Source organism: Ovis aries, chromosome X (genome assembly GCF_016772045.2).
Source record: "Ovis aries strain OAR_USU_Benz2616 breed Rambouillet chromosome X, ARS-UI_Ramb_v3.0, whole genome shotgun sequence".
Taxonomy (NCBI): domain Eukaryota; kingdom Metazoa; phylum Chordata; class Mammalia; order Artiodactyla; family Bovidae; genus Ovis; species Ovis aries.
Window position 1 is genome coordinate 22,487,011 of NC_056080.1, and position 14,140 is coordinate 22,501,150.

Consider the following 14,140-nt stretch of genomic DNA (forward strand, 5'->3'; position numbering starts at 1 on the left):
AGAGAATGTTTTGCCTATGTTCTCTTCTAGGAGTTTGATGTAGTTGTGTCTTATACGTAGGTTTTTAAACCATTTTGAGTTTATATTTATATATGGTATAAGGGAGTATTCTAATTTCTTTATTTACCTGTAGCTGTCCAGCTTTCTCAGCACCACTTGTTTTAGAGGTTCTCTTTTCTCCATCGTATAGTCTTGCGTTCTTTGTCATAGATTAATTAATTGTAGGGATGTGGGTTTATTTCTAGGCTCTGTACTCTGTTCCATTGATCTGTAATGTCTGCTTTTTTCCAAGACCACACTATTTGGTTGCTGTAGTTTTGTAATATAGTCTAAAGTCTGGGAGGGTTATGCCTCCAGCTTTGTTCTTTTTTGGTGGGGAACAGGCACTGCACAGTGTGGCATGCAGGATCTTAGTTCCCCGACCAGGGATTGAACCTGTGCCCCCTGCAGTGGAAGGGTGGAGTCTTAACCACTGGACTGCCAGGGAAGTCCTCAACTTTGTTCTTTTTCCTCCAACTTGCTTTGGCAATTCTGGGCATTTTGTGGTTCCATATAACTTTAACGATTAGTTTTTCTATTTCTTTGGAAAATGTCATGAGTATTTTGACATGGATTGCATTACATCTGTAGATTGCTTGGAGGTAGTGTGGCCATTTTAACAGTATTAATTCTTCCAATTCAAGAGCATAGGGTCGCTTTCCATTTCTTTGAATCATCTTCAATTTCCTTTATCAGTGTTTTATCTTTTTAAGTGTAGAAGTCTTTCACCTCCTTGGTCAAGTTTATCGGTAGGTATTTGATTTTTTTTGATGTGATTTTAAATCTGAATTTTTTTATTTTCTTTTTGACACTTCATTATTAGTATAAAGAAATGCAGCAGATTTCTGTGTATTAATTTTTTATCCTGCTCTCTTGCTAAATTCATTTGTTAGCTCTAATAGATTTTGTGTGGAGACTTTAGGGTTCTGTCTACACATATCATGGCATCTGCAAATAGTGACAGTTTTACCTCTAACCTTCCAATTTGGATACCTTTAGTTTCTTTTTCTTTTCTGATTATTGTAGCTAGAACTTCCAATACTATGCTGAATAGAAGTGGCAAGAGTGGGCATCCTTGTGTTGTTCCTGAACTTAGAAAGAAGGCTTTCAGCTTTTCACTGCTGAGTATTATGTTGGCTGTGGGTTTGTTGTAAATGGCTTTTCTTATGTTCCCTCTATACCCATTTTGGTGAGAATATTTATCAGGAATGGATGTTCAATTTTGTCAAATGCCTTTTCTGCATCTGTTGAGATGATTATGTGGTTTTTGTATTTCCTTTTGTTAATGTGTTATATCACATTGTTGAATTCATTTTGCTAATATTTTTGAGGATTTTTACATCTGTATTCATAAAAGATACTGGTCTGTAATTTTGTTTTTATTGTAGTGTGTTTGTCTGATTTTGGTATCAGAGTGATGTCTTCATAATATGAATTTGACACTGTTTCCCACTCTTCAGTTATTTTGCAATCATTTGATAAAGGTAGGTATAAGTTGTTCTCTGTATGTTTGGTAGAATTCCTCAGTGAGGCTGTCCGTCTTGGACTTTTGTTTGCAGGATATTAATCATATTGTTTAGTGTTTCTCTATCCTATGTATTGGAGAAGGCAATGGCACCCCACTCCAGTATTCTTGCCTGGAAAATCCCATGGGCGGAGGAGCCTGGTAGGCTGCAGTCCATGGGGTCGCTAAGAGTCGGACACGACTGAGCGACTTCACTTTCGCTTTTCACTTTCACGCATTGGCGAAGGAAATGGCAACCCACTCCAGTGTTCTTGCCTGGAGAATCCCAGGGATAGGGGAGCCTGGTGGGCTGCCGTCTATGGGGTCACACAGAGTCAGACACGACTGAAGCGACTTAGCATCCTATGTATAAATTTTTTTAAATTTCAGTGTCATTTTTTAAATGTCAAATTCTACTAATATTTTTCATATTAGATTTCTCTTAGTTTGTATTTGTTTTATATATTTCCTCTTCCTTTACATTAATCTTTTTGTTTCATCATGTGCTTCATTTAAGTTATGTAAAATTGAAATTTAATTCAATTTGTGAATGCTAATTTTTAATAAGGGAGTAGATTCCATTTATATTTATCATGATCACTAATACATTTGTTTTATTATTCATTTCATTTTTCTATGCTACTTTGTTTTCTCATCATTTTTTGGTGGCACAGTGGTAAAGAATCCACCTGTCAATGTAGGAGACATAGGAGATGTGAGTTTGATCCCTGGGTCGGAAAGATCCCCTAGAGAAGGAAATGGCAACCCACTCTAGTGTTCTTGCTTGGAAAACCCCATGGACAGAGGAGATTGGCAGGCTACAGTCCATGAGGTCACAAAGAGTTGGACATGACTTAGCGATTGAACACGTGCATGATCATTTTTTATCTGCTTTGTGATTTTTACATTTATTTTTCTCTTTTGAGTGTTTGCTTTTATCTTCTTTGTTTCTTTGGAAGGCCTATGTGTTCCTTTTGATACTGGTAAGCTTTTTTTTTTTTTTTCCAGTGGCACCATGTAGCTTGTGAGATCTTAGTTCTCTGACCACAGATTGAACCCTTGGTCCTCAATACTGAGACCGTGGAGTGCTGACCACTGGATCGCCCGGGAATTCCCTGATAACTATGACTTTTAAGTTTTTCAGAAGCATTCTGTGGGTCTATGGAATGTCATGTACCCTGTATTGTAATAGCAAGAAAGTTCTCCGTGACTGTTAGTGTCACTTCAGAAGAAATCTGAAGGCAACTTTTTAAAGAAGTTCCTTGTAGCCAAGGATAATTTGGGATAATTTGAACATTAGTAAAAATAATTGCATCAGGGAATTCCCTCGCAGTCTAGTGGTTAGGACTCTGAACCCTCACTGTTGTGGGCCTAGGTTCAATCCCTGGTTGGGGAACTAAGATCCTGCAGTCTAGGTGCAGCATAGCTTAAAAAACAAAAACAAACAAAACAAAACAAAACAAAAAAAAAACCTGCAGTGAATTGAGACACATTGAATATGTTTGAATCACGAGTATAAGACTACCAAGAAAACTTATTTTTACCTTAAAAAAAACAAAACCTGTTTATGGTAGTTGACTTTTAAAATAGTGGGATAAAGAAGTCAGGAGATACTCTCCTCAGTGAAATAACCATTTAACTGGTAAAAATTATTTTAAAAAGTCAATCATTTTAAGTATCTGGAATTTGTTTTAAGGACATACAGCAAATAGAGAAGCATTTATTCAAGAAAATCCACAGACCTTAGTGATGGACCGGGAAGCCTGGTGTACTGTAGTTCATGGGGTTGCAAAGAGTCAGACACGACTGAGCAACTGAACTGAACTGAACTGAAGAACAATGGGAGCCCGTAGAATTTGAGCCAAGGACTGCTTACCATCCCCCAGCTCAGTATGATGGAGGCTCTGCTCTTAGAACTCTTAGAAAATAGAACCAGAAAGATGAGGCTCCATTCCCTTACATCTCCTGGTCTAGAGCTTTGGTTTCACTCCAGGGAGGCAGGCCAACGCCACCTCTCATCACAGCCAGCTCTGTGCTGCAGAAGGTATATATCCAGGCAGGGGCAGGGCAGAGGATTGGCGATCTCTCCTCTGCCCAGCTTCCACAGTAAGATGGAGGGTCTGCACACGTGTGGCAGGCTGTGTAGTACTGGGTTCCAGCATTCCTGCTCCTGTTTGCTCACAGGGCAAAGGTTCCATATCAGGAAGAGCGAGGTGATAAGATGAGGGGCTACAATCCCTGCCCACTTATCCTCCTCCAGAGCAGATGTGTCACTCTGGGAAAAGTGGGCCACCAGCCTCCTCTTCCCTCAGCTCAAGCAGAGGAATACAGAGGTCCCCTTAGAACTTAGAACACTGCCTGTCACACAGTGTGAGTGTGTGTGTGTGTGTGAGAGAGAAAGACAGTTTGGCAGAGCACACAGATCTTTTCAGTTACAGTCTTTTTCCCCCAAAACTTGAGCTGTTGCTAGACTTTTTCTTCTGAAAACTGATGTTGCAGAGAAGTCTGAAACCAAACTGGCTTTGTTGCCTTCGAGCGCAGTGGTTAAGAGCTCTGGTCAGACCGCCTCGCTTTGTGTCCTGGCTCTTTGACTTGCCCGTGATGTGCGACCTCGGGCAAAGCGACTTGACCTCTCTGATACTCTCTGATCCTTACTGTTGTCCTCTGTACAGTGGGGCAGCTCCTAGACCTCCCTGTCGTGGACCCTTGGGATCTGTTAGCCAGACCAGCCTTCCTCTCTTTTCTTCGTCTGTTTCTTCTCACTCTAACCTTTTAGTTCTGGTGGGACTTCTAGTCACAGTACCCTCAGCCCCTGCTTGAATATCACTCCATCCTCTTGCCCACCGTCATGGATCCAAGGGCGAGCATAGAACATAAACCGGTGTCCTTCTGTGGGGAAACCAGAAGAGGGACTCTGTCTTCTTCTGGGGCAGCTGAGCTGGGACACTGTGAGCCCAGAGCTGCCTGTGTGCATCTGGGGGAAGCCTGCCTGCTCCCACGCGCGATGAGAGAGCTGAGGCAGCTGGAGGGCAGAGGGATCCTGACAAGATGGGCTGAGTCGCTGAATCCAGTCCACTTAACGGCCAGCACCACCATTTTATTGGAAGGCTATGAGGGTTAAATGAGAGAATTCATGGAAAGTACCATGTGGCGTGTGGAACTCAAGCCCTCCATTAATGATCACTTGTTTTCTCCCTGAATGAAGGCAGGGCTCTCCCCCCAACCACCACCTCCCCTGCCCCTTATTAAACATTGTTGCCAAATGTCTCTGTGGGCAGGTAGTTAATTTCCTGTGAACCAGGTGAGTTCTTTCAGTCCACAGATACAGATCTTCCTCTAGTTTAGGAAGACCTTCTTCTCAAAGAGCTTTCATCCTACGCCTTGGTGGGAACAGTGAGTCCCTGGTGCTGGGGCTGACTCTCTGTTCTTCCTATCTTTATCTTTGTCCTCCTCTGCCTGATGAGTTCCTGGAGGCGTGGACGTGGTCGGCAGTGTTAATCTCAATAGCGGTTGACTTCTTCCTTGTTCTACCCCCAACTCCCGGGGCCACAGAAGCCCAGGCGGCAGAACTCCTTGCTTACATAAAGCCTACTCCTTTATGCTGGGTGGTTGTGGAGAAGGCTTCAGCTGTTTCCCGGGCCAGGCCTGCTGTCTTTCTAGCAGCAGTACCAGCAGGTACCTGCCATACACTACTTCTCAGTGATAGACTTCAGGCAAAGTTATGGGGACGAGGGCAACTATGCAGGTTCCACAGACCCCTGATGTGCAGGCCTAGCCTGGGCGCTAGTAAGGAAATGCAGAATCTCAGGCCCCAAACTGGACTCACTGCGTCACAGGAAGCCTTTCTCACAACATTCCCAGGCGATTTGTGTGCCCATTTGAGAAGCCTGGCTCCAAAGCACAGGCCACTTTAACCCTTTTATTCACAGTCCTTTTTTTGGAGTGGGGAGATCTACTCACAAGTCATTCTTCATAGCGAAATCCTTCCCAGACTCCTCACCAGCCCACATCATGTCATGTTTACTGCTTACTTCATCTTCATGTGAAATTTCCCTTACTGTCACTACCATAAAGTGGGGGCTCTATTGCCAAGGACTAGGAATCTTATATGCACAATTCACACTTTATTGAAACTTTAATTTTACTAGGTCAGATTCCTGCTGTGTCCTTGGCTCGCCTCACCTTTTGGAGAATTACGAAACTTGCCACATTTCTGCCAGATGCTTCTTCCTGTTTTGTTCTCAGTTTGGGCCGTTTGTTTCTATTTGCTTGATGTTTGTATGCAAAAACAATCAAAAAACATTTGTGGTTTATGTAAACACAGAGCACAATTCAAATTTGTTCCATATGAGATTCTCTGACTAATAATTCTAATGTCCTGTATTGCTCTAAGGTTAAGGTTGAATTATCATTTCTTTTTAGCATATTTATTGAATGTGTTTTGGGGTGAAAAGTCATTATGTCATTAAAAAGAAGTCTTTGTTCAAAATGTGGAAAAATTTTCAAGAGCTGCTTTAACAAATGTTGCTAGCTGAAAGGTCATTCTGTAAGATAGTTATGTTCTTGGCAAAAATTTAAAAGCACAAGCACATCAAGAATTGGCCAAGGAATGGGGAACTGGGAATTCTCTTCTGCTGGAGGGAATGTATATTAGTACAGTCATTTTGGAAAGTAATACTGAAAATGTGCCACATCCAGCAATTTTACTTCTTTGATACTCAAAGAGAAAGTTTTTATAAATGTGGGCAAAGATGTATTAAAGGATGTACTAGAATTTCTTAAAGTACTATTGGTGTGTGGGCCACTTGTTTATGTTATCACCTGAGCTCCTGGTTAAACTGCAAATTCCTCAGCTGTATACTGTACCTACTAAAAATAAGAATTTCTAGGAATTGAGGCCCAGGAATTCACATCTTTAACAATGTGTTCCCTTCCAAATTTGAAAGGCATTGCTGTTTTCCTAATATGTAGTCTAATTTTATTTCTTTTAGTGCTTATTCTTATTGTTTTGAAAATAAGTGGTATTATATGGTCCACAGAAAAGTGAGAAAAGAAGCAACTAGTATCTGTAATGCTTGCCCTTCTGCAAAGATTCTTTGAAAATTTGAAGGTAATGTTTTTCCTTCTATGTTTATATATGTTTGTTTTTTAAACTTGCTACGGAAAATTTCAAATATATGCACAAAGAGAATAATGTAGCAAGCACCCATGTGCGTATCATACAGCTTCAACGATTGTTTGCTCAACTGCAATCTTCTTTCAATTCTATCCACTGCTCAACCTCAACCTCTTTTCCACTCACCCTCTTTGAAGACCATCTCTGACAGCATATCATTTTATCTGTAAATATTTTGATAATATATCTCTAAAAGATAAGGACTCAAAGATATGATCTCACCATCTTTACACCTAAACCAGATTAACAATAATTTATGTCAGCATTTATCTGGTTAGTGTCGATAGCAATCCAGTCAGTGTTCCCATTTCTCTAATTGTCTGATTTTTTTATACTTACTTGACTTAAGATTCGGATGAAGTTCATACACTTCAGTTGACTGAGATATCTTTTGTCGCTTTTCTCATCTGTTGGTTTCCCCTCCAATGTTTTTTGACTTATAATTTATTTATTGAAGAAAGAAGATCCCATAGTGTTTCCTACCATCTAGATTTTGTCGATTACATCCCTGTTGTTTCATTGGTATATTTCTCTGTTCTTTTATTTCCTGTAAATTGGCAGAGAAAGCTAGTGGGTTGATTAGGTTCAGGTTTCATTTTTTTTTTCACCGATGCACTGAGTATTTCCGTCATGAGGCATATGTCTGGTTGTTACTCTAGTTAGCAGCTATTGATGATCATTGTTCAGATCCATTGATTTATTAGTGGTTGCAAAATGGTGATATTCTATCAAGTCTTCTTCATATATTGTAGGGATACTTATTCAGTTCAGTTCAGTTCAGTCCCTCAGTCATGTCCAACTCTTGTGACCCCATGGACTACAGCACGCCAGGCCTCCCTGTCCATCACCAACTCCTGGAGTTTACTCAAACTCATGTCCATTGAGTCGGTGATGCCATCCAACCATCTTATCCTCTATCTTCTCCTTCTCCTCCTTCCTTCAATTTTTCCCAGCATCAGGGTCTTTTCAAATGAGTCAGTTGTTCACATCAGGTGGCCAAACTATTGGAGTTTCAGCTTCAGCATCAGTCCTTCCAATGAATACTCAGGACTGGTTTCCTTTAGGATGGACTGGTTGGATCTCCTTGCAGGCCTAGGGACTCTCAAGAGTCTTCTCCAATACCACAGTTCAAAAGCATCAGTTCTTTGGCACTCAGCTTTCTTTATACTCCAACTCTCACACCAGTACATGACCACTGTAAAAACCATAGCCTTGCCAGATGGACCCTTATTGGCAGAGTAATGTCTCTGCTTTTTAATATGCTGTCTAGGTTGGTCATAACTTTTCTTCCAAGGAGTAAGCGTCTTTTAATTTCATGGCTGAAATCACCATCTGCAGTGATTTTGGAGCCCCCCAAAAAGTCTCTCACTGATTCCACTGTTTCCCCATCTATTTCCCATGAAGTGATGGGACTAGAAGCCATGATCTTCGTTTTCTGAATGTTGAGCTTTAAGCCAACTTTTTCACTCTCCTCTTTCACTTTCATCAAGAGGCTCTTTAGTTCTTCTTCACTTTTTGCCATAAGGGTGGTGTCATCTGCGTATCTGAGGTTATTGATATTTCTCCCAGCAATCTTGATTCCAGCCTGTGCTTCATCCAGCCCAGCATTTCTCATAATGTACTCTGCATATAAGTTAAATAAGCAGGGGGACAATATACAGCTTTGATGTACTCCTTTCCCAATTTGGAGCCAGTCGGTTGTTCCATGTCCAGTTCTAACTATTGCTTCCTGACCTGCATACAGATTTCTCAAGAGGTAGGTCAGGTGGTCTGGTATTCCCATCTCTAAGAATTTTCCCCAGTTTGTTGTGATCCACACAGTTAAAGGCTTTGGCATAGTCAATAAAGCAGAAGTACATGTTTTTCTGGAACTCTCTTGCTTTTTTGATGATCTAACAGATGTTGGCAATTTGATCTCTGGTTCCTCTTCCTTTTCTAAATCCACCTTGAACATCTGGAAGTTCACAGTTCATGTACTGTCGAAGCCGGACTTGGAGAATTTTCAGCGTTGCTTTGCTAGCATGTGAGATGAGTGCAACTGTGTGGTAGTTTGAACATTCTTTGGCACTGCCTTTCTTTGGGATTGAAATGAAAATTGACCTTTTAGTCCTGTGGCCACTGCTGAGTTTTCCAAATTTGCTGGCATGTTGTGTGCAGCACTTTAACAGCATCATCTTTTAGGATTTGAAATAGCTCAACTGGAATTCCATCACCTCCACTAGCTTTGTTCGTAGTGATGCTTTCTAAGGCCCACGTGACTTTGCATTCCAGGATGTGTGGCTCTAGGTGAGTGATCACACCATCGTGATTATCTGGGTCGAGAAGATCTTTTTTATATAGTTCTGTGTATTCTTGCCACCTCTTCTTAATATCTTCTGTTAGTTCCATACCATTTCTGTCCTTTATTGTGCTCATCTTTGCATGAAATGTTCCCTTGTTATCTCTAGTTTTCTTGAAGAGATCTCCAGTCTTTCCCATTCTATTGTTTTCATCTATTTCTTTACGCTGATCAATGAGGAAGGCTTTCTTATCTCTCCTTGCTATTCTTTGGAACTCTGCATTAACATGGTCCACTGGAGAAGGGATACTTCTATTAAAAGAATATTCCCTTCATCAACTATTTTTTTAAATTTGAAGTATAGTTCATACAGGGCTTCCCTAATAGCTTAGTTGGTAAAGAATCTGCCTGCAATTCAGGAGACCCCGGTCTGATCCCAGATCTGCTGGAGAAGGGAAAGGCTACCCACTCCAGTATTCTTGGGCTTCCCTTGTGGCTCAGCTGGTCAAGAGTCCACTTGCAATTCGGGAGACCTGGGTTCAGTCCCTGGGTTGGGAAAGTCTCCTGGAGAAGGGAAAGGCTACCCACTCCAGTATTCTGGCTATTTCAGTATAGTTCAGACACGATAAATACTTGATCTTTCCCTTTACTAGTTTTTAAAATAATGGTTGGTTCTCTGCATGGATGTGTGCTAAGTTGTTTTAGTCGTGTCCAACTCTTTGCGACCCTATGGACTGTAGCCCACCAGGCTCCTCTATCCATGGGATTCTCCAGGCAAGAATACTGGAGTGGGTTGCCATGCTCTCCTCCAGGGGATCTTGCCAACCCAGGGATCAAACCCGTCTCTTGCTTCTTCTGCATTGGCAGGTGTGTTCTTTACCACTAGTGCCACTTGGGAAGCCTGGTTGGTTCTCTAGTATTCTCCAAAGGTGATCATATTTTAGATGTCAAGATATAGTTCACATGCTATAAAATTCACTAGTTTCTAGCATAGTCACAAAGTTGTGCAACCGTCACCACTAGGTGATCATTTTTAAAAGCCTCAGTATAAACTCAGGGACATAGATGATGTATTTTGATCCAAAGCAATTATTCTTTTAACATTCAATTGTTTTTCATCTTTAGCCAGCTGGAGCCTCTTTAAACTGGCTCCTGAGACCTTCTGACACTTTCTTTCTTTGCTTTCTTTTATGAGAAGATATCGCTGGTTCATCTTGTACTGTTCTGCTCCAGCCCAGGAATCAGTCATTTCTCCCAGAAACCCTGGTCCTGTAGTGGGAAATTATATATAGAGATCCCAGTCTGGGTGCCTGGGGTGCTCATCATTACTGGTTATTGTTTCTAGACCTCATATATTGATTTTTACCTCGTCAGTGGAGCTAATCTGTTTGCTTTGTCCTATGATTTATAATCCATGAGGTAGAATTTAGCTATTAGTAATTTTCAGGAATTAAACAGTGTCTTATTCAACTAAGGATTTGTGTGAAAAATACTGTTCGAAAACCACCTAATTGTCACTCAGTGTTTATTTTAAAATTATTTCCCTTGGGTAGGGTGGTTTAAAGATTCAGAGTAAAAATTCTTACTTGGCATTAATTATAGTCAGCTGAATTCCAACATGATGCAACGTGTTCATGTTAAGTATAACTTAAGTATCAAGTACCAGATAAATGATAAATTTTTATAGGGCATGCTTAGTTCAATAAAACTTAAGTTCTTGCCAGGGGAAAGTAAATGCTTTTTTAACCTCTGGAATATAATATAATGAATTATCACAACTTTTATTCAAGAAGGTCTATATTTCTCATAAGCTAGTAATTTATTGTTTCTTATTTGGATTTCTGTCAGTCAGTGATGAGAAATGAAAAGCAACAGCTTCTTTTTTTAACAGCTTCTTTTCTGAATAATCTTTTTCTGAAGAGATGATTGAAAGGCCTTGTATTATTCCTGGCTCAAGGACCCATAAACATGTCAGGGATTTTTAGTTAAGTTATTAAAACACTGTCGAAACCTTGAGTAGTTGCTTTTAACTATCTGATATACATTAACAGCTCTGAAGGAACAAATAAATTTTAGCACTTAACCAAAATCCCTTTGACTGCTTTGAAACCATCTCGTTTGTATTCACAGCATATGCCTTTGAAATGTTCTGCTCTCAATCTCCCTAAATAAAATTTCACTTTATTGTGTGTTTATTTAAGTGAGAAAATGAAAGCACTTAAGAATGTTTGTATTCAGCCATACACAGCCTCCTTATTCTTAGTTCCCCAAGGGCAAGCACCATATCTTTTTACTCCCTGTGCCCAGAATTCTCTAGGTCCCTAATACTAAAACAACAAAAGTATGAGTGCAAGAGAGGCTGCAATAGGTCCCTTAAATGCAAGGTCTCAGGTGCTTAATCACTTAGTGCTTGATTATCAAATGCTTTCAGTGATTTTAGGTGTCTTCAGGGTCCTGCTGTGAATATTTTCACAACCTATATTTTGTGTTTTATATAATATGGAACAATCTCCTTTTTAAAAAATATATTTATTTCTTTTTCGGCTGTGCCGGATCTTAGTTGTGGCATGTGGGATCTAGTTCCCTGATCCCCTGCATTGGGAGCATGGAGTCTTAGCCACTGGGTCACCAGCAAAGTCCCAACATCACACCATCAAACAATTTCTGATCTCTGCTGTTCATACTTCCTTTGCGACTTCACTTTTATAACATGAGAATTTTGTATTAAATGTAGTTCCAGTGAAATGATTTTTATCATATACTGTTTCTTACAGCCTTCTGTAAATGGATTTGAAATACCTTTTTAAAAAATGCAAAAAAAAAATTATAGCTGACCTCATCTGTACAATCATCCATAGACTAATCTTTGTTGGACTTCAATAATGGTCTGTTAAATATAATTAATAGGACTAGGCCATCCTTTCCTTGTTTCCCATCAAAGTTAACAGTCTTTTAAAAAATATATTTATTTTTGGTTGTGCTAGGTCTTAGTTGCAGGGATGTAGGATCTAGTTCTCTGACCAGGGATTGAACCCATTCCTCCACATCTGGAGCAGGGAGTCTTAGCCACTGGGACCACCAGGGAAGTCCCGTAACAGTCTTTTTATGGATGAAAGGCAATGGCAAAAGGCTCTTTAAAAGTATCTGTACCTAAACTGCTTTTGGCTTTTTAAATTGAGTAAACATCTTTTTTATGTTCCTTGACACTTTTTCCTCAAGTGCTAGTGGACTTAGAAGTATTGGAGGGTAATTATGGAAGAACTAGAACAAGAATATTGACATTAGGTTGTGTCCTATGTTGCTTAGTTACATGACTGATGAGACCCATTCTTGACATGTCATAGCATTAAAAGGAGGCCCTTGGAAAGTACCTATTAAATGCTGGTTACCAATATTTTGAAACCATATTAGTGTGGGTATACAAGCAATTTTTCACTTTTTTTTTAACTTGAAAAAATACTAGTTTTATTTACCTTTCTGTGAATAGTCAGTATCTCAGCCCAGTGGAATTTTCTATAAATGATGACATGTCATTTATCATTTAATTGCTTGAAAAAAATCAAGCTTAAAGCCTTGAGAGAAAATTTACCATCAAGTACATTTTCAGAGAGTACTTCTTACTGTACCTTTGCTTTTCCTTTTTGAAAGCAACTTTATAGTTTTAAGAGGTCTGAAGGAAAGGACAAATTGCATTCTGGGAGTTTTAAAAAGTCATCACGGGATACTAAAATAGAAGGCCTCTATATTTGAAGAGATTTCACACTAATATGCTGTTTGCTTTATAACTTTTGTGTTCTTTACTGTTTAGAAGTATCTTTAACATTTAGTGAGCTGAACAAAGAAATAAAGCATATCAGATTCGAATTAATGTAAAGGCTACATTATTTAGCGTTTAACTAGTAAGTTTTAAACATAGTTTGGGTTCACTATGGAAAAAGCATACCAATTTCAGTAGCGAAATTGCAAAATACACATTTTTGGAGTTGATAAATGTTTTATTTACTCAAATACATATTTTTCTATGTCTCTTTAAACTTTGAAAGGCTTAAGTAGTTTGTAAAAAACACCCATATCGCCATTCTGCTGCTCCCTCTAGATTTATTAAAGAATGTGAAAAATTATTTAGTTATGAAACAATCACACAAGACATATATTTCAGACTCCCCAACCGTGAAACAGATACAGAGAAAATATACGTTAAGAATTGCTGTTCGTTGCAATGTGCGAAACAAGTTTCAAAATGTGACACGTAACACTTTTTATTTTTTCCGCCATAATCAATTAGGTTTTCTGAACGTTTATTAAAAAGAAAAAATTAAACGGTTGTTACGTGCTCTAGGATAACCCTTCTCCCCCTCCTTTTGCCCACACACCCATTTAGACTGGCAAGCCTATTTTCATTTTATTTCAAAGTTGCTTTTTTTTTTTTTTTTTTAAGCGAAGGCAGGGGATAGTGGGGGTTGCTAAATTTATCTTCTTCTCCAGCCACAGGGATGAAGAAAACACATTTACTGCGGGCGGGGGTCTGAGGGCCTGCAAACAACTCGAGCAGGCGCCTGGGCCAGGACCGGCGCGGAGAGGCGGTAGGTCTCCGGGGAGGGCCCGGGGGCCGGCCGCGGCCCTCGGGAGATGGTGGGGGGCGGCCGGGCCGGTTGCGGGCCGCTTGCCTCTCCACGGGGTCGGCAGACCACGGCCCCACGCGGGCTTTTACGGCCGAGGCGGCGGCAGCGGCGCGTGTGTAGCGGCGGCGGCAGCGGCGGGCGGGAGCGCGGAGGAGGTGGAAAGAAGGGGGGCGCTGTCACGGAGACTGCGGCCGCCGGAGACCCCGCCGCAGCGAGGCCACTGGGCTCCCCGGTCGCGGAGCGTGAGCGCGCCAACCGGGGCGCCAGGGGGACACACCGGGCGAAGGAGGGGGCCTATCTATCCTTCCGCATTTTCCTGGGTTTCTCTCCCGGGCGGTGACGTGACGTGCTGACGGCGGGCCCGTGCCGGGGAGCTGGGCCGCTTTTTGTCAGCTCCGAACTCGGCCCCTCCTCCCTCCCTCCGCCCGCCCCACCAGCCGGAGCCCGGCCCAGTGCTCCAGAGAAAGGCCGGCCTGCAGCACCCGCCACCGTCGCCGACCGCCCGCACGCCCGTCCGGTGA

The 14,140-nt window shown here is 41.1% G+C and overlaps 1 protein-coding gene across 4 annotated transcripts in view; it reads left to right on the forward strand.

Moving 5' to 3' along the window:
• Positions 1–13,501: 13,501 nt before the first annotated feature.
• Positions 13,502–14,140, forward strand: part of ZFX (zinc finger protein X-linked) — a 36,949-nt gene continuing 36,310 nt past the window's right edge. For 2 of the 4 annotated variants that reach the window (XM_027963307.3, XM_060408125.1), the window contains exon 1: positions 13,502–13,580. The gene's annotated coding sequence lies outside the window, so the exon portion shown is untranslated. Of the gene's footprint in view, positions 13,581–14,070; positions 14,137–14,140 lie in introns of those variants that run through there. The other 2 variants (XM_015104833.3, XM_015104836.3) reach the window with 1 other exon arrangement.